Below are 26,120 nucleotides of genomic sequence, written 5' to 3'. Positions count from 1 at the left end.
CTTACATAGGTGCTTTCAAAGTTTTTCATTAGGTTAGAAGGAAAGTGAATGTGAAAAATTTCAAACCATCGAAAAAAGGTACATATATGGATGATATCGAATTACAGCTGGGAAGGATTCGATTGAGGAAGGGTTAAATTATGGTATTGAATCGCTTGTTAAGGTATAGGCAACCTGGTGGCGATTTTTGCGAACGATTATTCATTTATTTATGGAAAAATTCGCGTAGAAATAAAAAAAAAAAAACAACAGGTGGATATTTGAACTCAGAAATCTCAAAATTCTTGAAAATTCCACTGAAGCGCTCCTTTCGAATTTTTTGGTATCTTTAACACGAGCTCTGGTTAAAGAGAGAGATTTGAAGGGGTTGAATCGAAAAAATGAGTGAATATTCGAATTCAACTCATCCAAATCATCAACAATCGATATGTCACTCCATTTTTTTTATTCTGTAAAAAGTGGAGAATTTTGTACCTGAGGGGGGGGGGGTTCAAATACAATTTTAGGGAATTTATGAATCAATTTGTTCGCGAAGGAGTCAATTATACGAATCGATTCGTTCGCGAACGAGTCACTTATACGAATCGACTCGCTCGCGAACGAGTCGCTTATACGAATCAATTCGTTCGCGAATGATTCACAAAAAATGATTCAATTCGTTCGTGAATGATTCACCAAAAATTGAGTAAATGAATCGATTCGTTCGCGAATGATTCATCAAAAATTGAATAAATGAATCAATTCGTTCGCGAACGAGTCACTTAAACGAATCGATTCGTTTGCAAATGATTCACTTATACGAATCAATTCGTTCGCGAATGATTCACAAAAAATGATTCAATTCGTTCGTGAAGGATTCACCAAAAATTGAGTAAATGAATCGATTCGTTCGCAAACGAGTCACCTATACGAATCGATTCATTCGCGAATGATTCACAAAAAATGATTCAATTCGTTCGTGAATGATTCACCAAAAATTGAGTAAATGAATCGATTCGTTCGCGAATGATTCATCAAAAATTGAATAAATGAATCAATTCGTTCGCGAACGAGTCACTTATACGAATCGATTTGTTCATGAACGAGTCACTTATACGAATCGATTCGTTTGCAAATGATTCACTTATACGAATCGATTCGTTTGCGAATGATTCACTTATACGAATCAATTCGTTCGCGAATGATTCACAAAAAAATGATTCAATTCGTTCGTGAAGGATTCACCAAAAATTGAGTAAATGAATCGATTCGTTCGCGAATGATTCATCAAAAGTTGAATAAATGAATCGATTCGTTCGCGAACGAGTCACTTATACGAATCGATTCGTTTGCAAATGATTCACTTATACGAATCAATTCGTTCGCGAATGATTCACAAAAAATGATTCAATTCGTTTGTGAAGGATTCACCAAAAATTGAGTAAATGAATCGATTCGTTCGCGAATGATCAATCTAAAATTGAATAAATGAATCGATTCGTTCGCAAACGAGTCACCTATACGAATCGATTCATTCGCGAATGATTCACAAAAAATTGAGTAAATGAATCGATTCGTTCGCGAATGATTCATCAAAAATTGAATAAATGAATCGATTCGTTCGCGAACGAGTCACTTATACGAATCGATTTGTTCGCGAACGAGTCACTTATACGAATCGATTCGTTTGCAAATGATTCACTTATACGAATCGATTCGTTTGCGAATGATTCACTTATACGAATCAATTCGTTCGTGAATGATTCACAAAAAATGATTCAATTCGTTCGTGAAGGATTCACCAAAAATTGAGTAAATGAATCGATTCGTTCGCGAATGATTCATCAAAAGTTGAATAAATGAATCGATTCGTTCGCGAACGAGTCACTTATACGAATCGATTCGTTCGCGAACGAGTCAGTTATACAAATCGATTCGTTCGCGAACGAGATACGAATCGATTCGGTCGCGAAGGAGTCTTTTATACGAATCGATTCGTTCGCGAACGAGTGACTTATACGAATCGATGCGTTCAATAATTATTTAGTAACTAGTGATCAACTCGTTCGCGAACGAGTCAGTCATACGAATCGATTCTGAATAAATGAATCGATTCGTTCGCGAACGAGTCACGTATACAAATCGATTCGTTCACGAATTATTAAGTAACTATTGATCAACTCGTTCGCGAATGATTCACTTAGAAATCAAACAATAATTTGCTCAATCGCCAATCGGTTGTGATTGTGAATGAATCGATTCGATCGATTCACATCGCTTGAAAACAGATCAAATTCCTGTACAATAGTTTCACAAAGACCGAATCAATCGTAAATTAATTGATCCGTTTGCGAATGATTCGCCAAGAAATCAATCAATTTATTTAATCGCCAATCGTTCGTAAATGATTCGATTCGATTGTAAACAGGTCAATTGCTGTACAAATGTTTCAAAGAAAGTGAATCAATTCGTTCGTAAAAGTTTTTTATTTAAAGAAAAGTCGGTCTTCTGACGCTAAATGCGTGAGTGTTTTTTTTTTTTTTTGATTCGCTCTCTCCAAACTTTGCATTAGACCTCAAAAATTTAAGAAAAATTGAAAAAATTTTGTAACGTGTAGTTTTGTTCGGGTTTTAAAAGTGTGGCTTGCGAATTTCAACCAACTTTTTTGATACCAGCCTTTCTGGATCCCATATTCAAGTCTTCTCGAAACTCCAACAACGAGTAGATCGGACAACTTCTTGAATATTATGGAATTTGGGGATCATTTTGTAATTCTGGTGGCTTGGTTTGTAAATCATCGCGTGATTCGAAAGATTCGTTTTCAATTTTTTGCATCTTCAAGGAAATCGTTCGTTTGTGAACCAATAAACTTCGTATTCAAAATCAAAAATTGAACATTTACAAGCTTTTTTTCAAGAAATGTTTCAATTTTGCTCAAGTTCTCTGTGGAATTTTGGGGGAGAAATTGAAAAAAATATATACATATATCAAGTGGGGTGAAATTTTTCTTTTTTTTTCACTCTGCAGTCTGTGTTTTGGTCCACTTCTGAGTAAATAGATTAATTTTTCGCTATATGCGACCAAAGACGATTGATTCCAATACTGCTCTTATATCCACCGTCCACGAGCAGAAGAAATACGAGATGTATAAAATACAACAACCCATAACACACCAAACATAATTACATTTTGATCGAGTTTCATTCTACTCGCCATCGCCTCTTTTATTTCCTGGATTTCGCTCTCTAAAAGCAGGCCTTTTTTCCGAGCTATTGGTCGGCGGTCGCGGTCGGTTTGTTAAGAAAGTTCATAGCTCCCGCAAATCAAATATACAAGTCAATTTATCCGAAGTGAAAAACTAAATAGATACACGGTCTCGCGGTCTGTAAAATCTCAAAGCGTGGTTAGTTTGAAAAGTTTTCCCACTGCGAAACTTCTCGGTCGAATGCACGAAAAGCTAATTGCATCGTTGGCAAATTCTCTACTAAACAAGTCCGAAGGGCACTTTCCTTAAGAAATATGTGCCAGTATTTAAGGCGGTAGAGCGCGGCGCGCGGTCTTCTTCTGACATGGAAAACAACTTGACGTTTTGCATTTTTGGTTTTTTATCTATTCATTTTTTTTTTCAAAAAAACTTTTTCGCACGTGAAGACTCGCGTTGCTGCGCTCGTATATAAAAAAGCCACCTCGCCTGACACCTACTTGATTACGTCTTCAGAGTTGCAATAATGTATAATTAAGTGATCACCGCGGTGGCATTCGGTGTTCCCCTGACCCCCCACCCCCTCCTCGCTTAAAGTAAATTACCGCCGAAATGGAAAATTGATAAGAAACGAAAAAAAAAAACACAAGTTATGTATTTTTTTTGCTCACGCGTTCGAATTACGCGTTTTGCAAGGTTATCGTATATAATATGATACCTACTCGTATTATGTGAAAAAATACCCGTTAAATTTACGTGTAACGAGGTGAGATGTCAACTGGTTTTATGTGTATATTTTACGTGCATTTTTTTTTCTTTTTGCAAATTTATTAATTAGTCTAGCGAACGTGTAACGGCTCGCGACCGCTGATCTCTTTGGTAGTTGAAGAGCACGTGCTCGTTGAACTGAACTAGCGGTTTATTTGCATTTTATAAACTGATACCGAGTGAAAGTGATTCTTTTTTGAAGTATTATTTTTATATGTAGGTATTTCGTTCGAGTAGTAATTTTTTAATTCGATTATCGAATCGAGTTTTTTTTAACTTGACAGTTTTGATTGATTTTTGATTTTTACGAAGAATTCATTCTGTCGTACGATTTGTTTACTTATCGGTTTGCTGGGTAGTTTGAGGCTTAGTTTCCGGATTTTACAAGTTTACCTTCGCTGTTTTCCCAGAGTAATCATTTTATTTCAACTTTTTTCGAAAAAGTTGGCGAGATTTCATTATAGCTTTGAAAGTACGGAAACAACGATGCCTGCGTTATTTTCGATTTTTCAACTAACGGCCAAAATGGGGGGATTCAAAAAGATCAGCAGATTGATCATTCATTGTTCGTCTCAGGTCTTTAGGTAATCAGGGTATCTAACAGATAGTGAAAGTAGTGAAAAAGTAGCGAATTTAGTCAAAAATATGGTGAAAAAATAAAAAAATTCATTGATGTGTTCATTTTTGTAAGTATCTTTATAAAAAATACTTTTTACATGTACAAATTTCCTTCCAATTTCAATTTTTTTTTGAAAAATTTCCTGCAAAAATTCGACTTTGTCAACTTTTTTTTGAGTATGGCGGAGGAGGGAAGGGGTCGAGTGGAGAGCTTTCTGAAAATTTTATTGGAAACAGGGAGTGAAAAAAGTAGTGATTTTTTTCAGGGGGGGGACTTTGACAAATTTTATGACATTTTCTGCAGTTTTGACAAATTATTATTCAATTTTGAGAATTTCCAATTAATTCTTGGTATTTTTCAATAATCTGAGCAGTCTGTGCAAAATTTAACCCAAATGAGATATTTTCTCAAATATTGGTCGTTTTCTGAAGGTCCATGAATTTTTGATATTTTTGAATGTTTTTCACAATCAATTGTACAATTATTTTTGTGATACTTTCTTTGTGAATATTCGTTTCTGGCTCTTTATTAAACATAAAGATCGTCAGAATTTTTTGATCAAATCAAATCAAATCAACTTTATTTTTTGCAATAGGCAGCATTGCTGCATTTATAAAGTCGACTTATGTACTAACAGTGTAAGAAATGATTAAAATATAAAGAAATGAATAATAAAATTAAATAATATGAAATAAAATGAAATGAATGCGCCATGTACTGCATTATACAGGTATAAGATTAGCACAATATTTAAATAGACGCCTGCAATGAAAATAATAGAAAATAAAATAATAAAAAATAAAAAAAAACGACATAATTATAATAAATCAGAAAAAAATACATTATAAAGAAAGTAAGATGTTTTAAACATTTATAAAAATTCTTAGAATTATTACCACATAACATCCAAAAATTATCGATTATACATAAAAATAAAAAAAGAAACAATGATGCTGTATGGATGATCATGAATACTGAAAGATAATAAATCAAAATTACAAGGAATCGCTGAAAGTTCACTTCCTAATGCACTCAGTTATGTAACAGCGTCCATATACTCATCTACATATTAAATAAAACACTTTTTTTTAGCAGCCATTTTTTCAGAGTTTTAGAAAATAATTTTGTGCAATTGATAATTTTGATTTCAGTTGGGATTTTGTTATAAATTTTTGCAGCCATGAAGTCTATACTAGCTTGATAAAATTTAGTCCTGAATTGTGTGCTATGTAGTTGTTTGCTATTTCTAGTATAAATGACTATGTTGAGGGGTATTACTATGCCCTTCTTCACAATTTGGGCTATCATATATATGTATAAGCAGGGTAAAGTTAAAATTTCATTCGAAAGAAAGACATTCTTGCATGATTCTGTGACTTGCATTCGATAGATGATTCTTATTGCTCGTTTTTGTATTACAAAAATTCTCTGCATAAGACTGATATTTCCACCATTCCACCCCAAAACACTAAGCCATATGACATATGAATGGTGCTATTCAAGAAGGTCCTATCGCCAAAAAACTGGTTTTGAGAAAAACACATTTTTATAATTCAGTGTTTTGCTATTTTGGTTTACAATGATATAGCGAGCTCCGGTTTTTTTTGTTGAACAGAAGCATCTTTCCACTATTTATTTCCTGCGTAGTAATTTTTTTTCCACCACCAATATTTCCATGGGAGCGCTTTACAAAAGAGACCTTGATAGGACCTTCTTGAAACGACAGGACCTTCTTGCGGTTATTCCACCTAAAAATCAATTTTATTCCTTCTCAAACCCACCAAAAACATGAAATAGTTCAGACAACTTGTTAGGTACGTAATTTACAAGTTTAAAACACCAACTCTTGAGGAAAAAATTAAATTCAGAATCACTCGATTTTTTTCATTTTTACAAAATCTGATTTCCGTCGCACCCCACTCCCCCTCTCCCAAGGGGTCGGGCAAAAAAAGGACATCGGATTCGAATTCCTCGTTGAAAATTACTACGAAATCACTACTTCCAACTCTTGAGTTTTGTTGTAAAACCCCATGCGCCCTTTTTTTTGCCATCCAAGTCACTGTGGTGAGCCGTCCTCAACAAATTCATATGGCTGCTGTTTGTGAAAAACACCACATGATGAGCTGCGGTTTGCACAATTGTGTGCAGAAAATGTCAGAGATTCAAATTTCATGAACTCCTCAAAAAGGTCCTATCAGTCGATAGGACCTTCTTGAATAGCACCATTCATATTAGACTGGAACATTCCATAATATGCCATTTTTAATGTTTGCACATTGGTGACACCTTTTAATTGCCAAAGGAGATAATTTATTGATGATAGTTTCCCAGCTAAATAGTCTGTGTGATCAGTCCAATCCAAGTTAGACTGGAGTTGATGTATACTCCTATTACTCCTAAAAATTTTAGACATCCAACTTTAGTAATAGGCAGTGCCAAATTTAAATTTTGTGTGCTGTGACCAAAATATATTAGGTTTGTTTTCTCAACATGTTATTGAATGTATCTGTTATCTGTTGGTTGACCAATAATTCTATAACTAACTAATCCACCTTAATTTTTCTTTGTTTCAGGTGAGTACAAATTTCCTTCCAAAAATGATAGAATATGAACTCGCGTATGAGAATCAGTAAGTAATTTTATTATCTTTATGAGAAAAGTTACGTAAGTCACTTCTACACCTGCGGCCTTTTATTTTGAATGGCAAATAAAAAAAAATTCTAAAATCATGGAATTTGATAATCAGCTGTTTGTCCATCAGGTTTGAATCAAGGTGATCTGATTTTCCAAATACGAATTTGGAAACAGTGGATCAAATTTTCAAGTTCACGACTGATTTTGATCTATAATGAATTTTTGAAAAAATCAAACTTGGGCCAAAAATAGGGGGAAAATCAAAATTTCACCAAGCTTAAATTTGGCGTGTACCCAGTTTTGGACCCTTCAAATCAATTGGAAACAGTCTCAAACCATTTTGAGTGGTAGTTCCGGAGCACCCTAGAAGATTTTTGAAAATTGAAATTTACTTACAACAAAGATGACTTGCATAGAGCGATGTAGTACAACCTTCAGAAAGTAGCAGATAAATAGGAATGAGAATCTCATTGTCAAAAGCAAAGGTGATGGCCTTTGAGGGAAAAGAGCCAATTTGCAGTAAAATTGTTGTAAATGGACTGCCAGTAGAACAAGTCAGAAGCTTCAAATATGTGGGGTGCAAGCTATCTTATGAAGGAGAGTTGACTCACAACTTGAGATCAACAAATTCCCGAGAGTCAGTGGGGTAATAAACTGAGTCATCCCTCCAAGAAAAGTCGGAGCCAAAACTCGAATAAGAATCTACAATATGCTAGCAAGACGAATGCTGCTGTATGGAAGCAAAACATGGGCGGTGTTAATGATGATGAAATTTACACAACACTTTACCAAATTGAGTTGTTGAAATTAATTTTACTTGGTACCCCTTTTTTAATATGCTGAGCTGATTGTAGGTGGTTTCAGGCTGTTCTGGAGCTTTCGGGTATACTTTGGAAATTTCAGATTTTCCAAAAAGTAGTCTAATAACCGTCCAAATTAACTTCAGCGGAGGGGTGTGTTCACTTTGTCTGTCGAAATGGGGTATACCCGATTTTATTAGGTATAAACAAACTTTATGATGCACAAATTAGTTCTTTTGTTTCGGGAAATTGGAAAATTAATTGGCTATAGTAATAAGCAAATTTATCTGAATAAATTGAATATGATTGGTCTAGATATCATTTTTAACAAGAGACAACCAACAATATTTTTGTTTCTTGACAAAAAATCTGATTTGCCAATGCTTTGTGTATACCTAATGATATCGAGTACATATACCCGATTTCGACAGGCAAAGTGAACGCACCCCTGTGCTTGCAAACCAAAACCAAAACTGAAACAAACCCCCCAAAACCGATTAAAATTACTCAAAACCAAAACCGGGAGTGTTATTTCTCAAATTCAAGTCCAAAACCAAAACCTTGACTGATTGAAAACTTAATTGGTTTTGGAATTTTTCAGGTAATTAGGCTAATTATAATACTACTGCATTTTTGGTAAAAATAAAGTAAAAACTGATGATAAAGGTGAAAACTAAAAAAGTTGACAAATTTGGCACTGCCAAAATATGCTTTCTAGTCACATACACAAAGTATTTGAAAAAGTGATCACCTTCTTGGCCTTCTTCCCTCTAAAAAATGGAGAAAAAAGGAAAAAACTGAAACCGATTAGTTTGAAATCAAAACCCTTAACAAAAGCCGGAAGTGAAGAGCGATATATTTAAAAACTGAAACCAAAACCAAAACCTTTACTTTTTCAAAAAACATAAAACCAAAACCAAAACCGAGGGTGATATCTATCCGGTTTGTAAGCCCTACTTTAGCGTCATTTTTAGGGTTCCCCTCCAAGGGGAATACTATTAAAATCGCTATAAAGAATTCTTCAGTGTGCCACGTTATTTAGAAAGGTGTCTTATGTGTTGCATATTACGCTACACATAAGACAGCTTTATACTTGCCAAATCACTTTCAGTTTCTTCAACAAAGCTAGCATTTCAAATTCGATTTTATCAACCAACAATTTCTAGGGTTCCCCCAATTAAAATCGAGGAGAAGGAGTATTTTTAATTTTTAATTTTTGATTTGAACGTTTGTACTTTTTATACCTAAACATTTTATGAAAAAGTTGTCAAATTGTGGACATTGGAAATTTGAAAAATAAATTCAAATATTCTCGATAACAAATACTTTTTTTTCTTATTTTTCTTTTCTTTTCCACGATGTAGAAAAGAAAAACAAAACTAGACTTGATGTCTGAATTGCATATTAAGTTTTTTAATTTTTGCTTTCAAATTTTTGAATTTTTGAAAAAATTTTTATCAACGATTTTGGATTTGTATTTATTTCTGTGGAGGGCAAAACAGAATTTTAATCTGAAAAAAATTAATCACCGAACTTTTTTATCCAAATTTGGGGAACCATCTTGCCAGGTCCCCTGTACCTCGCTTGTTTTTAGAATACGGGTTATCTAACAGACAGTGAAAGTAGTGAAAAAGCAGTGATTTTAAAAATGGTTAGTGAGAGTAGTGAAGAAGTAGTGAATTTAGTCAAAAAGGTAGTGAAAAAATGAAAAAATCCAAACGCGCAACAAAAACCTTCAGATTATTGAAAAAATTGATTGAAATTGAGAAATTAAAAAATACTTTGTACATATAGAAATTTTCTTTCAATTTTAACTTTTTTTTGCAAATTTTTCTGTGAAAAATTTGATTTTGTTAAAATTGACAAAATTGGTATTCAGTTGAACTCCCTTCCATTCACCCACTCAAAAACCTTCTGTATAGTTTCGTCCCAGGTGATGGAGTCAAATTATATTTTCCCCGGATCCGCATTGCCTCTCGACGGCCCTGATCCTGATGCAAGTTAATGTATAAGTACTCGTACATAATATCTTGAACGTCATCGCATGAAGAAATATGGATTTAAGAAAACCAGAAAAACTAATTATAAGTTAGGTACATTTTGAAAGAGAACTACAATGTTAATTTTTTATTGCTCGAAAATTAATTTATTCAAACAAAATTAATGTCTAAAGTTGAAAAATATACTGATATATGAGTTATGTATTTAAATTTCAGACAAAATACATAAAAGAACGTACTTACGTTTAGATTTGCCTTGGCAGAGCCAGAGTAGGTGGTATGTTGAGGAAAAAAAATCATACAAGCTCTGTGGTAGTGTGTACGTAGGTAAAGTACCTGTATCTGTAATCTGTGATGCTAAAAGCCCGGCTATAAATAATGCTTACGTATTATAAAAATGTGGAAGGGTTAAAAATACGCAAGCCGCTTGTTAAAATTCACTCGTCTGCTAAGTTAACTCGAAGAAGAATGAATAAATCATCGAAACGACGTCATTTTTCCTTTAAAAATTTCGTTTGGCGAATACGTTTTAAGGTTTAAATGATAAAATGTTGGTAATTTGTATAATTCTGCGATGTGTTTTTTTTCTTTCTTTCAAAAAATTGACTTTTTTCCGGAACTGGGAATTACCGTTTTTAAGAAACACGAAGTCGAAATCTGTGGTTTTTTTTACATGGTCATTTTTTCAATTCACCCTCCAGTGTCCTCTCAATCTGTTACTTGCAGATTTTGCAGAATGAGAAAGACTAACGTAAAACTGCAGTATGTAATGCAGAAAATAAATACATTTTCGAACATCAATCCAAATTCTCGATGGGAGGGTTGAATATTGACTCGAGGAGTTGAATTATTTGTTAATTACGAGAATCATCGAGTGTATTTATTCAACTGTATCCACCAAAGTGATTACCTGCTACAGCTTTCTTAGCACGATGGAAAAGTAATAAGAAATATTGACCCTTGACTATAGACACTTTCAAGTTTCAAAAAAAATTTCTACCTGTAACATTATTTAATTTACACGTTTGTTTGGAAAACAACTGTGAACTCATATACTCGAGTATTTCTCACCGTCAATTTTCTTCTCATCGCCAACTCTTTTGTTTTCTGGCCAAATTGTTTACGACGGATGTGATATACACGAGTACCTACTCGTACGAAAACACATTGCGGAATGGTTAAGCATAGAGCACACAGGTCGAGAGGAAAAGGGCCAAGAGGCGAGGCAATTTGATTGGCGAAACGAGCTGAGAACTACGGATGAGTTAGTTTTAATGGCGTTTTCCCATTTTCGTGAAAATTTATTTGTTACGAAAGCCGGTAATTTTCATTTGGCGAATGGAATACGTATTACTGTACGTATAGTGTGAGAGATTCGAGCTTTACTGAATGAAAGTCGGATCATTTATTATCGACGATAGCTTTCGTAGCCCCCCCCACCCCTCTGTCTTCTCTCTTGTAATAGTGATGGCGTTGTATGTGTCGATGACTCGTGCGCGAGGAAATTTTTTATAGTACGATGGCGACGTGGAGAAAAGAAAAAGAAATGAAAAAGAAAGGGTTTGAATGAACAAGATGTAAGTGTACTAAGAAGAGAAGAAAAAAAAGGATGTATACGAATAAATTCTGTGTAAAAGTGTACTGCTATAAGATTTTAGTCAATCTGCTCTCTACTGTACATATTCGTATGCGTGATATATCCATTTGAGAAGATGGCTTTAAAATTTTATCGCCCTTTGAACCCTTGTTTCTGTACTGTACGTTGTCTCTCTCCATACGAGATACTCTATAGCTTGGCTCGTCTTCTCTCTACGACTACTGACTGAATCAACCGCACACATCCCACGTCTCTTTGGCAACCCAAAGTTGTACAGCTCGGCTCCTGCTGCGGTGACAAGATTTAAAGTAGGTGTTGGATTAGGCAATTTATTCCGAGACGCGATATCTTATGCGGTCGGATTAGTTGCATAGTCGACTTCTGCTGCGGTATAGGGTTATACTGAGGCTGCTCACGGCTCGTCTAATTCGTATCTATTATTTTATTGGCGAAGATGTTGCGTGCGATGAACCGACAACCGATGAACTGTTGGCGTTGGTTCGATTTGACATCTGAGTCGCGTGTGAGGGTTGAGAGTTTGCTTTGTACTTGGAATATTAATGATAGTTTGATGGGATTTGATTTGGGTGTATGTACAAAGTAGAATAAGTTGCGAAAACGAAAATTGTGCCGAAAAGTCGTCGAGGTAGCTAGAGCCTATAATGGATCGTTCGCGAACGAATAGTTTTCATCGTGGCGTTATTGATTGCTTGTAATTCGAAATCGTTGGTGAATAATTCATTATAAGGCGTTTGCGAATCGTACTTTTCGTAGTTGTATAATATCTTTGAAAGTTTTCGCAGCTGTTTTTCTTCGTGTGACCGAAATAAAGGATGGACTGTTATTAGTATCCATTGAAGTGTTTCCATCTGGCCCAAGGATCTTGTTTGTATTTGGTGGAAAATGGTTTTTGAGTTTGCCCCTGATTGCTTATTTGGTTCATTTTGGTTAAAAAATGAGATTTTTTCATTGCAAATGGTGATAATTTGTGTGTAGTGAATATCTGAGAATAACTTTGTCCTCAGTAGATCTGTTTGACGAGGAGATTGTGTGCCTTAAAATTTTTTGAAAACTGGAAACCTTTCCCTTATAGAAGAATTTTTTGAAAACAAATTAAAGTGAATTTTTGAATAATGTTGTGGGTTGGGGAGTCTTGAAAAGGACTGTGTGGTGGAGAAAAAGAGTAGTTGAATGTCTCGAAATTTTGAAAATCACCATTTCCACCACTTTTTTTTAGCTCTAGAAGAGTAGGAAAAATTAGGTGATGCGACATTTTTATTCAATTTAGAAATCTTTGATTTACTTATGAGTTGAATTGAATACTCTTATTTGAGGCTCAAAAGACTTGGAAAAGGCTGAGAAATGATGGTCTGTTTTGTCTAAAAAATAAGGGATTTTTTTGACTAAAAATGACGATTCATTTTGTTTGCAAAATTGGCTGCTCATTTTGTCCATAAAAATGATCGTAGTATTTTATGTACATTTAAGATGAAAATTATTAGTCATTTTTTCTAAAAAATTACTCGTAAAAAATGACGGATGGTCTACTCCATCTGCAAAAGAACGATTCATTTTGTGCTGAAAATGGAATTGAGTATTGGTGTCAAAAATCACAGTTGACCGTGGTGCCAAATGTTCGTTTTAAGGCAAAAATAATCATTTATTTTGTACCAAAAATACAGGTATTCGATCTGTGCCAAAAATAACATTTAATTTTGTGCCAAAGATAAGATTTTATTTCAAGTGCCATAAAATGACGATTCGGTCTGTACTGATAATGACTGATCTTTTTGTTTCAAAAACATCCAAACTGTTTATTTTTTGCAATAAAAACTGTCAATTTTCTGCCAGAAAATAACAGTTTATTTTGTGGCAAAAATAGCTGTTTATTTTGTGCCAAAAAATTATGTTCATTCTGTGTTAAAAATGAGTAGGTAGGTAATCATTCTGTACCAAAGAATGAGTGGTCATTTTCTGGCAAAAATAAATTATAATGATGTGCCAAAAATAAGCTATTATTTGGTGCCAAAAATGAGTAATTATTTCGTGCCAAAAAAGTAATCATTTTAATGCCAAAAATGAGTAATCATTTGGGTGCCAAAAATAAGTATTGACATATTTTGATGCCAAAAATGAGTAATCATTTGGGTGCCGAAAATGAGTAATGACATATTTTGATGCCCAAAATGAGTAATTATTTTGATGCCGAAAATGAGTAATTATTTTACTGCCAAGAATGAGTAATTATTTTGGCGCCAAAAAGTAAGTAATCATTTTGGTGTCAAAAATGAGTAATCATTTTGATGCCGAAAATTAGTAATCATTTTGCTGCCAAAAATAAGTAATCATTTTGGTGCCAAAAATAAGTAATCATTTTGGTGCCAAAAATAAGTAATCATTTGGGTGCCAAGAATGAGTAATCATTTGGGTGCCAAAAATGAGTAATGACATATTTTTTGGTGCCAAAAATGAATAATTATTTGGTGCCAAAAATGAATAATTATTTGGTGCCAAAAATGAATAATTATTTGGTGCCAAAAATGATTACTCATTTGGGTGCCAAAAATGAGTAATGACATATTTTGATGCCGGAAATGAGTAATTATTTTGCTGCTGAAAATGAGTAATCATTTCGGTGCCAAAAAGTAAGTAATCATTTTGGTGCCAAAAATAAGACCAATCATTTGGGTGCCAAGAATGAGTAATTATTTTAATGCCGAAAATAAGTAATCATTTTGGTGCCAAAAATGAGTAATTATTTTAATGCCGAAAATAAGTAATCATTTTGGTGCCAAAAATGAGTAATTTACATATTTTGGTGCCAATAATGAGTAATAACATATTTTGGTGCCAATAATGAGTAATAACATATTTTGGTGCCAATAATGAGTAATTACATATTTTGATGCCAAACATGAGTAACCATGTTATGCCAAAAAAGAAGTTTATTTTGGTGCCAAAAAGGAGATATCATGTTAGTGCCAAAAAAGAAGATATCATGTTAGTGCCAAAAATGAGTAATCATTTTATGCCAAAAATGAAAAATGATATTTCATGCTCATTTTGTATTAAAAAAATGTTGGTTCATTTTGTGCTGAAGATGGCTGTTTATTTCATGCCAAAAAAATGACTGTCAAGTTTGTGTCAAAAACGGCTGTTTATGTTGTGCCAAAAAATTACTGTTTATTTTGTGTCGCAATGACAGTTTGATTTGTGCCAAAAATGATGCCTAATTTCCACTTGAAAACAAATTTGGCTGAAAAATCTTATTGTTAAAACTTAGAACATAATGAATAAAATTATAGGTAGTCAATTTTGTTTTAAAAAATTACCAGTATATTTTCACTGAAAAATGAAGGTTCTTGGTGGATAAAAATCACGATTTGAGGGTCTTAAATGTGTATACTTCCTTCAGGATATCCATTTTTATTTCTTGCTCGAAGAAATTGTCAATATCACACAATTTTTTTTTGTTTTCACAAAATTTTGGCGCTCATAAATAAAATCCTTGCAAATGGATCTCGTGAGGTCAAAACTTTTCTATGAGGTTCGCTTCTTATGAGTTTTTCAGAATGTGAATGATTCTTGATTGTCCAAAAAGTAGCTGAAATAGGCACTAATTTTCAACATTTTTCGAAGTATTTATCAACTCGATAGTTGGGGAAAATCATTGCTAAATTTCTGACATTTTGCCGGGAATTTGAAATTTTGGAAGAAAATTGACCGATTTTTTTTTTTGAAAATTTAGGTGTAAAATTCATCGTCTTTTTGACATTATGTCAGATTTTTTCAAAAATATCGAAGTCGAAGCAAAAAACCTATCTATGATTTAAAACTTTCTTTAGGAAAGATGAGAATCCTACTTTTTTAAAACTGAAATTATTCAAATTCTTGTTTTTGTTGTTGTTGTTTTTTTTTGGTCAAAAGGTGTTCAATAATTCTGTTTGTTTTCCTAAAGCTCGTCACAAGAGTTATTTTTTTTGTGTTTTTGCAAAATATTCTACTTTTTCCTAAATCTTGCCATAAGAGTTGCTTTCTTGCAAAAATTTTGCTTCAACTTATCAAAACTCAACTCTGTTGCTCAAAATATAGAAATTTTTACGTTTCAAAAAATTCAAAATCAAAAAAATTTTCATCACGTGTAAGATAAAGGCATCAGCTGCCTTATTGAACTCCAAACATTCGTATCAGCATTATAATTTACTATACCCTATGGAATCTTTGACTTGAGGTCAAATCCACCCACATCCCTGGTGGAATTCCGCTGCACAATGATCGTACAAAAATGATCGTAATTTTTTACGTACCAAATTTTTCAACCCCAAACGATTTTGAAAAGTGGATTTTTACGACGTCGCGACACTCAATCCTTCGAGAAAACGGTTATACACGTTCTCTAGGGTGTCATTTGCTTTGAATAGAAAACGTCGAATAGGTTTAAAAATGTAATTAAATATTATTACAGTTGAACGTTTTTGTTTTCCATAATTGAATGTGTGGTAAATGTGTTATCGATGGATACATTCTAAGTTGTAAAAGAAGCAAAAAGTCGCATTTTATTCGTCTTGGGAAACACGTCCCAAGATTACATAAACGAATTAAAATGTAATTTTTCTCATTAGATACTTCAAACCGGAGCATTCGAGGGATATTTTTTTCATTTCTGTTGCTCAAACCCTTTTTTTACCCTCGTAATTCGTGCTTCTTGCATGCTGCAGCCGCGTGTTTTCTTAATCAAGTATATATGTATTTTAATTATCGTACAGGAAATCAAAATGGAAAGATACGGAATCTTGGGAATTTTCCTCGTTTTTTTTTTTTTAATGTCGTCTATGGACTTGATGTGTACATTGTGTGGTACTTTTTGCGATTGAGATGCTTATCGAGATGTATTCTGCAGTAAATGTTTAGCTTAAAGCTGTATGTATCTGTGGAGCTTGGTTTGTGACCAACTTGAAAGAACAGAGATGAGAAAGTGGACGATACTCTCTTTCCACCTTGCTCGCGATATTTGCGATCTTTTTAAAATGGAAATCGTGTAAATGATTCAATTTGTATGAGAGTAATTTTATTTATTTAAAAAAAAAAAAAACTAATAATACATTCCATCATTGAGAGAGCCATTGCAAAAAGTTACTTCTCTGTTTTTTTTTAATTTTCCAATTCAAATCTGATTAGGGGGACTGAACTGGATGATATGGAGACTATTGACCTTTTCGAACCATCTGCGAATATGTTGCAACTACATACCAATTGTCGTGGTAACAAAATTAAAGAAGACGAGAAAAAAATACTACGTCAACCAGCAACGGTTCAACGACTCAACGAGTAGGTACATTTTCATTCGAATATAATGGCTTATTATATAGGCCTAATTTTATCATATCTGTTCGAGTTTCCAGAGGCGGAGACGTATAATTTTCCACGTTCAATGGTCGCAACTACCCCAAAGTTGCTCGTTTTTTTCCCTTTCGAAATCCATTTTCAAATAACGAAGAGAAAATTGGCTGATATACGAGTACCTCTGAAAGCCTCGCAGCCTCGCTGATGATTTTTTTTTCGTCTTCGTTTTGGTGAAAATAATGTACCTCGATGATGTTGCCGAGCCTTTCTCAATTGACAAGTCACAGCGAGGATTTTAATAAAAATTTCAAACGGTCGTTGGCGACGATTATGGGGTTTTTTCTGCTCCCGTCCCTTCCATTGCTCATTGCTGCGTTGTCTTTTGAAGGCTGCCATAGTAATTTAGCCACGATAAACGCCACTGTCTAAAGTAAATCTCGAAGGCTTAATATAATTTTAAACTTGTTTAGACTCGGAGTCGGAATAGCGAATATACGAGAAGTTAGCTTTTGTAGCCCGAAACTTTATTCTCGTCGAAGGTCGAAAATGTATCAGTATGATATTTGACAATACTGGCCGCATCGTAATCTATTTTCGTCGTGGATAGTTTCGTATAAATGGGAGAGGTTAAGAGAGGGGGGTTGATTTTTTCCAACTCGAGATAAGGGTGTTTTTTCAGACAGTTTGTTGTATTTTTCAAAAAAATGTCAGGATGAGAATTTTCAAACTGCGATTACTCTCGAAATATAAAGTCCTTAAGCTCGAAGAAATAATAAAATAAAATAATTCATTTCGAAGTACACAGTAAGTGTAAAAGAGAGGGTCACGAGTGATGATTTAATCTCGCATACACAATTCGTCATTTAACCTACTTAATTTTAATTTTAAATGATGTGAAAATCAACAGCCAGTTGAAGAAAACTTAAAGCTAACTCAACTGTCCCCTTCGTCTTCCTTTCTGTGAACCGGCGACGACGTATCTTTGTAATTTTTTGTCAACGAGAAAACAAAACTCCATGAAAGCGAGAGATATTTTATTGAATACCTACTCGAGTTTATTTATACTATAATAAAATTTTTTCGCTAAGTTTTGTTTCTCAAAAGGATCGTCTAATTTTGTTGAATATCAAAACTTTTAATTAGTTTAATCCGTCCAACTTGTACCTTTTGCTTTGTATTCGCTGTGATTTAATTATTTCCATGAAATTATATTCATTTTTAATTCATTGCGTTGGTGTGTATGCGAATTGTCTGCCAAGTGACTACGTTTTTCCGAGAAATAGTAATTGTTTCGTTTAAAATTCATCGTGCTTTTTTTTTTATTCATTACGTGCGTGCTTTGTTCAATTGATTTATTTTTATTTAAAAACGGAAGAACGAAATGAAAAATTGACAGTGACGGTATAATTGGGGTAATTAGCTAGGAGTCTGTATTCGGTGATCTATGAAATACCATAAGCTGATGAATACATACTTAGATATCGTGCTAATGATGTTGCAATCATTTACGTACAAGAGTTTTTTCTTTATAGAGAGCGTTAAAATTTCATGTCTTTCTGAAAAATTTAACGGAACCTTGTAAAAAACTGTAGTGAAAAAATCTCAAAAAGACGTGATTTTGCGAATATTCAACCACCCTCTCCTTCCTCCATAAGAAAATAAAAATTACAAATATTTTGCGGCGGAAAACATTTACTTTCACCCTTTGTGGTGGAAGAGAAGGACAGGGATGTTTCTTGACTTCTGTTTTCAAGCAATGGGATTTATTTTTCGATTATAATTCGTTTTTTTTTTCACTCGAGATGCCCATTTCCGGATAATCTCCCCTTTTGTTTTTTTTTGTTTTTTTTTTTTTTTAGGGGACGCATAAGAACTGTGTAAGGTACAGGTATGGCCCAACCGCGTAAGAGGAAATTGCTAGAAGTTTCTCTATACCGGTTCTAATGTATTCCCCTCGAAAGAGGAGAAATAAGATCCACCTTTTTATGGTCAAGGTCTACGTGTTAACTCCCACGATGGTCCGAGCGAGCACCGCGACAGATCATCGGATGAGAAAGAAAGATGAGTTCGTTCAAGTCTTCCGAAGTGGAAACATCTTCTTAAGAGCCTTCTCGTGTCGTCGTTATGCAGAGGACCAGAGGTCCAGTGTGGTGTCACTGGTTGTCGAATCTCCATCTTAATAGACAAGTTCTTATTATTCGCGATGATAGGATCTAGTCAAGTGCTTTTCAATCCATATAATTTAGGTTGTGCCGTACATTCGTCCCCTGTTGTAACCCCCTTGAGGGTTAATATAATTGATATTAACTTGTCCCCCGTTATGTCGTTGTGGGACAAGGTATTTTCGACTCGCGTGTAATGATTCCGGACATCACACAGCGATATCAGGTAAATGTGCAGAGTAGGATATGTACACACCAATAAGGCCTAGTATTAGTGAGCCGTTCAGTAGGGGTGTGAAAGTGTACAGTGTTTTGACGTAATTATTGCAAGATAATTGCCTCCCTTTCTTTTCTGGATTTGATGACGTGATCGTCATAAAATCATGTGCAGTAAGCCTAATCAGCTTACACAGACGCAGGGAATGATTTATCGCTCCTTCAATAGGGTAAGTATATAAATATTCTTACGCACAAGGCCTTACGCCTCTTTAGTGACATAATATAGCTATTTCTCTAACACTAGCGTATAATAGATTGCCTAGTTGTACTTTGTACGTTAAATAGCATCTAACCAATATAACTCTTTGAGTATAAATTTGTATGATATGTAAAAATCAGAATAAACAGAATGTACATATTATTCTAGAGGTGTTCTTTATTTAAACCTCTCTTTTTAATGATGAATAGTCGAAACGGATTCATAGACACTCATTCTCTCGAGCTAGCAACGACCAGGGAAATTCTCCTTTCCCTGGGAGTAATTTTGAACATAATTACCACAATCAAAATATTTTATCCTTCAATACTGTCCGGCAGTGTCTCTTACTATCACCGTCTCTTACAGTGTTTCCGTTTGCCTCTATTACAACTGAATTGACAAAATTTAGCAGGTGCATACCTCGATAGCTTTTTTTTTCAAGATGACCATTTTTTAAAAATCTTGAAGATTTTAATTCATGTGGGGAGGGATGGAGGAGAGAAGCTGAATATTGACTGACAGATCTCAAATTCTTGCTAGATAGGTTCATTTGATAACAATTTCATTGATACGAAAATTTTGTTAAACTTCCTCAAATTTAGGTACCTACTATGAAAAATCAAATTTTCATCTCTCTTCAAATTCTATAGCCTCTTCAGTCCAGTAGTCAGTTCAGTTCTGTTCAGTATTCTGTCCAGTTCAGCATTCATTTCAGGTTCCAATGAAAGATGTTTGAGGGTTGAAATACAAATTTTAAAAAGTTTTTGAAAAATTATGTTTTTTCATTGTGTCTATATTGCTTGCAAATTTTGAAAAAGTCACTCCATGGAAGTATAATTTTATGAATGAAAAAGTGAAAAAGACAAAATCACGAAAAGACAAAAAGATGAAAGGACAAAAGTTCAAAAGTTTAAAAGGGCAAAAGGCAGTGTTGTCAGTTTAAAACAGCACCGTATATTTAAAACGTTTAAAACAGTGTTTTAAATGTTGAGAAAAAAACAGACAGTGTTTAAAACAAAATTCTGTTTAAAATGTTTTTTTTTTTTTTTCGTTTTAAACAAGTTTTTTTTCAACTTCAATTTCATTTTAAAAAACACGTTTTTTTTCAGTTTCTGGTTAAAAAAGTAGTGAAATTGAAGGAAATGAATTTTTAGATTTTCATTCTTCTTCCTATACTTTTTTTAACGGCAAATTTTGTGTTTTTATTTCAATTTTTAAATATTTATTGAACTTTATAGCTATTTTATGACATCACTTCTTAAAAGTTGATGACTGGATAACATATATTTGAAAAAATGAATCCAAAACAAATGAATTTGTGTTAAAAACGTGTTTAAAACACATTTTAAACATGTTTAAAACACGTTTAAAACACACGAGAATCCAGCAGTTCAAAACCCTGTTTTAAACAAAAAAAACTGTTTGTTTTGTCTTTTTTTTTAAAAAAAAACTGTTTGTTTTGTCTTTTTTTTAAAAAAAAAAAAACGTTTTTTTTCCAACACTGACAAAAGGATGAAAGGATGAAAGGAAGAAAAGAGTAAACGACAAAAAGACGAGAAGACAAAACGACAAAATGATGAAACGACAAAACAACAAAAAGACAAAATAATGAAAAAACAAAACGACAAGAAGACGACAAGAAGACAAAACAAAAAAACGATGAAACGACGAAAAGACAAAACGACTAAACAACAAAAAGACAAAACGATAAAAAGACAAAACGACGAAAAGATGAAACAAAAAAACGATTAAACGACAAAAATACAAATACAAAATAACGAAATGACGAAAAGACAAAACGATGAAAAGACAAAACAAAAAAAACGATGAAATGACGAAAAGACAAAAAGACAAAACAACGAAACAACAAAAAGACAAAACGACGAAAAGACGAAACAAAAAAACGATGAAACAACGAAAAGACAAAATAACGAAATGATGAAAAGACAAAAAGGCAGAATGAATGAATTAGTAAAAAAATATAATTTCAGTATTGAAATTAAAATAAAATTTCAATTCAGAAAAATTTGAAGTTTGAATTTTTTCTGAAAGCTCAACTTTTAAAAGATTGCATTTTGAAGCTAGGCCTATATTACAGAAGTTTTTAAAAAATCCAGGAAACATAAATTATATTCTTAATTCTTATGTATTATATTCACCAAAATGAATTTTTTGTGATGAGATTTGCAAAACCATGTAAGAGGGGAGGATTGTAAGGAATCCCAAAATTTTGATCAAAATGTCAGAAAATGTAAATTATCGTGTGACGCATCGTTTAATATGTTTTTAAAAGCGTCGGAAATGAATTACAGCTCATTTTTTTTGATCCTACTTCCCAAGCACATTCATTGGTTCCCAAAATTTCCTTAAAATTAAAAAAATCAAAAAAGTATTACCTATACTTTTTCTAGCGAATTGCAAAAAGTATTGGCTTTTTGCTAAAAATTGGCAAAAAATTCTCACTTTCACCAAATTTTAAAAGAATTTTTACTCAAATATGCCAACTTTTGCCTTTTTCACCAAAAATGACTAAAATTGAAGCTCTTTTTGCAAAAAATTCCATAAAATTTCAATTTTTTTTAAAAAATTGTCCAAAAGTCTTGCTTTATTTTTGCCAAAAATTTCAAAAAGAGCTCTTGTCTTTTATTAACCATCAAAATCTTTTTTTTTTCAGAAAAATGCATTGGAGTGTTGACATTGTACTTTTTTATGTGATTTTTTTTCTGCAGTAAAATGTTTTGCTCATGTCTTTGTAACTTTTTTGGTTAATCGCACCCCTCCCCGTCAATCCTCCGGGACAACTTTTTTTCTTAAAGCGGGCAGTCTTAAGGAACATTTCTGGACCTTGTTCTCAAAAAAAAAGTGGCATTACTTACAAAATGGGGGCCATTTTGATTGACAGGTCAGCCGAAATCGCAGATTTTGCGTTCCAACATAGGACTTACACGAAATTTTTCAAACTGTACAAAGGTAGATCGAAAGATCAAGCAAAAATTTATTACCTGTCAAAATTTCAAGTGCTAAAGTGCGTTTTTCGATTTTTGGTGAATTTTTGAAAATCAAATTTTGGCCAAAATGTGAGAAAAAAATCAAAATTTTACCAAATTGACCTAGAAAGCTGAAATTTGGGATATACCCTATTTTCGACATGCCAAATCGATTGGAAATTGTTTCGAGCCGCTTTGAGCAGTTCTGGAGCCTCCAGCAGATTTGTGAAACTCGAAATTCCCACATAATTTCATCAAAATGGAGTTGGAATGCTGAAATTTATTCTGCAAACTAATTTCAATACGCTACGAAGTCAACTGCAGGAGGATTTCAAGTCGTTTTGGAGCATCCAGCGATTTTTTGAAAATTACTGGAGTTTCTAGTCGATTTTTGAAACTTTAAATTTTCTAAAAATTTTATCAAACGGGGATGGAAAGTTAAAATTCATTTCATCATTTTAAAACTCTCTCAAAATGAATGATTTTCATTAAAAAATTGTGTGGAGGGAAGGGGTTCTGAAAAAAGTGCAAAAATATGGCTATTTTTAATTATAAAATTTGTTTTTGTTTTTTTTCCTACAATCCCTATGCTTTAGATGTCCAAAGGACAGTACAAGCAATAAAGATATCATCATCATCAAATTTCCAAAACATAATTTCATAATTTGGCTACCTTTTGAAATTTAAATTTTTGATATTGTTCACAAATATTCTTGGAATGTGAAGAACCTACGAAAAAATGTCCAGAAAAATCGGAGAAGCCAAACCAAAAACCTGGCTGATTAGATGTAAAATGACCAATACTAGGATAGAGATGGTCATTTGCGAATTGCAAATTTGAGGAAATGAACAGGCCCCTACCTTCCTCATTCATTGTAAAGTGTAATTATAAAGTCTAAACAAAAAAATGAAAAGTTGTTCGGGGGGGGGGGGGTAAAATATTTTCGTAGTGATTTTTGGTTAACAAATTCCTGTACAGATACCTCTGATCTTTGACCTCAAACTCGATCTTATTGCAAAAAAAATCAGTTTCAAATTTTGCGATTTGTTTGTGGTATCACTTGGATAACGATACCTGTGTCGAGGGGAGAAAGGGTGGTTTCTTTTTGCGTGTAGGCCTACTTGTTAGTTTCAGTTACTTACGACGACGACGTGATGTAATTGAATCTAAAAAAGACCCTATAAATCAACTCGAAGGTTTCAAATTTACTCATCGCGCTCGCGTCGCAAAGGTATAGTCGTCTCGAGTAATAATGGGTTGCCTATCTCCTAACAAGCGGGGCATCGCATCGTCGTCGTCGTCTTCGCTCGCAGATAATAAAACGATACACGAAACGATTTTCAGCGTAGAGTGAAAATTCGTTTCACTTTTCGTCTCTCCTTCTCACTCCACCACCAATCTTCATTCGCGTCGAGTCGTTCGTCGTCGTCGAAGAAAAGCTCGAAAAATAAACGAATTTTTGGGATTAGGAGTAAATAAGATGGTTGGTAACGAAGGTCGATGAGTCGAGTCGAGTCGACGACGACGCTACGTTAGAAAAGAACAAAACCTGCCCATCAGTGATGGGGAAAATAATTGTAGAGAGAACGATACGATTGTAAGCAATGACGATATATGGAGAGAGAATGTGCGTGCGGGAAATTATTATTTAAGATGATTTCACGATAGTTTGCCATGCTATGTTGTATATAGTCGAGTTAAGGTATACCATACCATACCATACCGTACAATATCAACCTATACTCTTTATTTTACCCTCCTCTAATCCACCTTTCCGTCGGTTGTAGAGTAAAGGGTTGTGTTTTTCCATGATTTGCGACGACGCGACGTAGGTACGATAAAACGACGAGTCGACGACGAGGCGACAAACAATGTAGCTTCGAAATGCGTGTATGTTATCGAAGCTCGTTAAAGTTTACGCGGGATTTTACCGCGTATATAGCAGGAATTTTCGTGTGTATATTTTACGATTTAAATCGGATGAAATTTTTGCTCGCAAGAGAGCTTTTCGATGTAGAGGATAAAATTTCACTCAAAGTCTTTTTTTTTGCACGCTCGTTTATTCAATTTTTGCTCGCGAACTTGCTGTTTATTCGGGCGCGTTTATCTGGGTTATTGAAAATGTCAAAATGATGATGCAGTTTTTTTTCTCGCTTTCGCTTTCGCCTTCTTTCTTATTTTTCGTCTTCGTTTTTTATGTAGGTGTACGATGTAGGTACTGGTACCTGCCTGCCTGTTTTTTTTTCTTCTTCTTCTACTTTGAGCGGAAATTTTTTTCACCTTGAAACCGAAGCCATTGTAATTTAAAACGGAGAATTTTCGAGCCTATAGTTGAGAAAAGGGTTTTTTAGGTGGGAAGGTTTTCACTTTTTGAGCGGGTATTTTTATACCTACTTATTTGAGAGATAGTCGTAGTTTTTCGTTCTTTTGTGTGTTGAAATTTTTACCATAAATGATCGATTATTGATTGGATTATGTTTTTTTTTTGTTTTCAGGAATTGTTCGTAGTTGCAGATATTCAATTGTTGTGGAGAGCTGGGAAATCTGATCTTGCAGCGAAAACGTCTTAAGGTAAGTTGATCTGGATACGAACAAATAAATAGGTACGAATTTACGTACTTATCTGAGTATGTGAAATGGGATTTTGAAGATGTTATTTCGTTGTCTCAAGTGTGTGTGAAGTATTCTCTAAAATACTCGCGAGAAAATATTAAATAACGTGAGAGCAAAAATTCTGTTTGGGTTACAATCGAATTTCACAAAGGTTCTCGTTTTTTAAGCCTAAGTTGATTTTGCACCGTAGAAATGAAAAATTTTTTGTCGTTCAATTTTCTTTTCTTTAATTCGGGTTTTTCAAAGGATCCCAAGTTTTTCTCAAAATTAATTTTTGAAAATAGAAAGTCTGGAAAAACTTCTCAACTTGAACCATTGATTCAAATTTGGCTTTCCAACTGCAGCTCAAATATCTCAAAAGCGAGGCCTCTTGAAAAAAATAAGACTTGATTAATTGAAAACGTTTTTTGTGCTGGATTCCTCTTAATTTTTTTGGCGAGGATCTTGGTTTTTCCCGAAAAATGTCGATTCCTTGTTATGAAATAAGATATAGATATGGTATTTGAAATTCTAAATGTAAATTTAAGTGTTTCATGTTTTTTTCCCGCCTTTTTTCTAAAATTTAGTGTTATTTCTGACAATCTTTGTCATATTTTACTCAATTTCTTTCGCTTTTGGCATTTTTATTTCATTTTTCTCAAATTTTTCTCAGTTTTTTGAACACTTCCCGCAATTTTAACAAAAATTATGACTGTATTTTTTTCACAAAATTTTATTGTCTTTTACGTCACTTTTCGAAAATTTTATAATACTTTAGAAAACTATTATAATGTTTCATTTACTTTCTATTTTTTATTGTTTTTTTTTCATTTTTAACGATTTTTAACATGTTTTGACAATTTTTCATGCGCTATTTTATGTACCTATTACCGTTTGTTGGTCAACTTTGTGAAATTTGTGAGTCACTGTCTTGGGTTAAATTATCTCAACACATTTT

The 26,120-nt window shown here is 33.6% G+C and overlaps 1 protein-coding gene across 1 annotated transcript in view; it reads left to right on the top strand.

Annotated features, from left to right (window-relative positions):
• LOC135849512 (G-protein coupled receptor dmsr-1-like) overlaps positions 1-26,120 on the top strand; it is a 387,918-nt gene that overhangs the window by 18,276 nt on the left and 343,522 nt on the right. Inside the window, exon 2 of the mRNA XM_065369987.1 lies at positions 25,066-25,141. The gene's annotated coding sequence lies outside the window, so the exon portion shown is untranslated. The remainder of the gene's footprint in view (positions 1-25,065; positions 25,142-26,120) is intronic.

The sequence above is a fragment of the Planococcus citri genome, chromosome 5 (genome assembly GCF_950023065.1).
Source record: "Planococcus citri chromosome 5, ihPlaCitr1.1, whole genome shotgun sequence".
Taxonomy (NCBI): domain Eukaryota; kingdom Metazoa; phylum Arthropoda; class Insecta; order Hemiptera; family Pseudococcidae; genus Planococcus; species Planococcus citri.
Note: the sequence above shows the minus strand (reverse complement) of the source record. Positions and strands in the feature narration are given on the sequence as shown.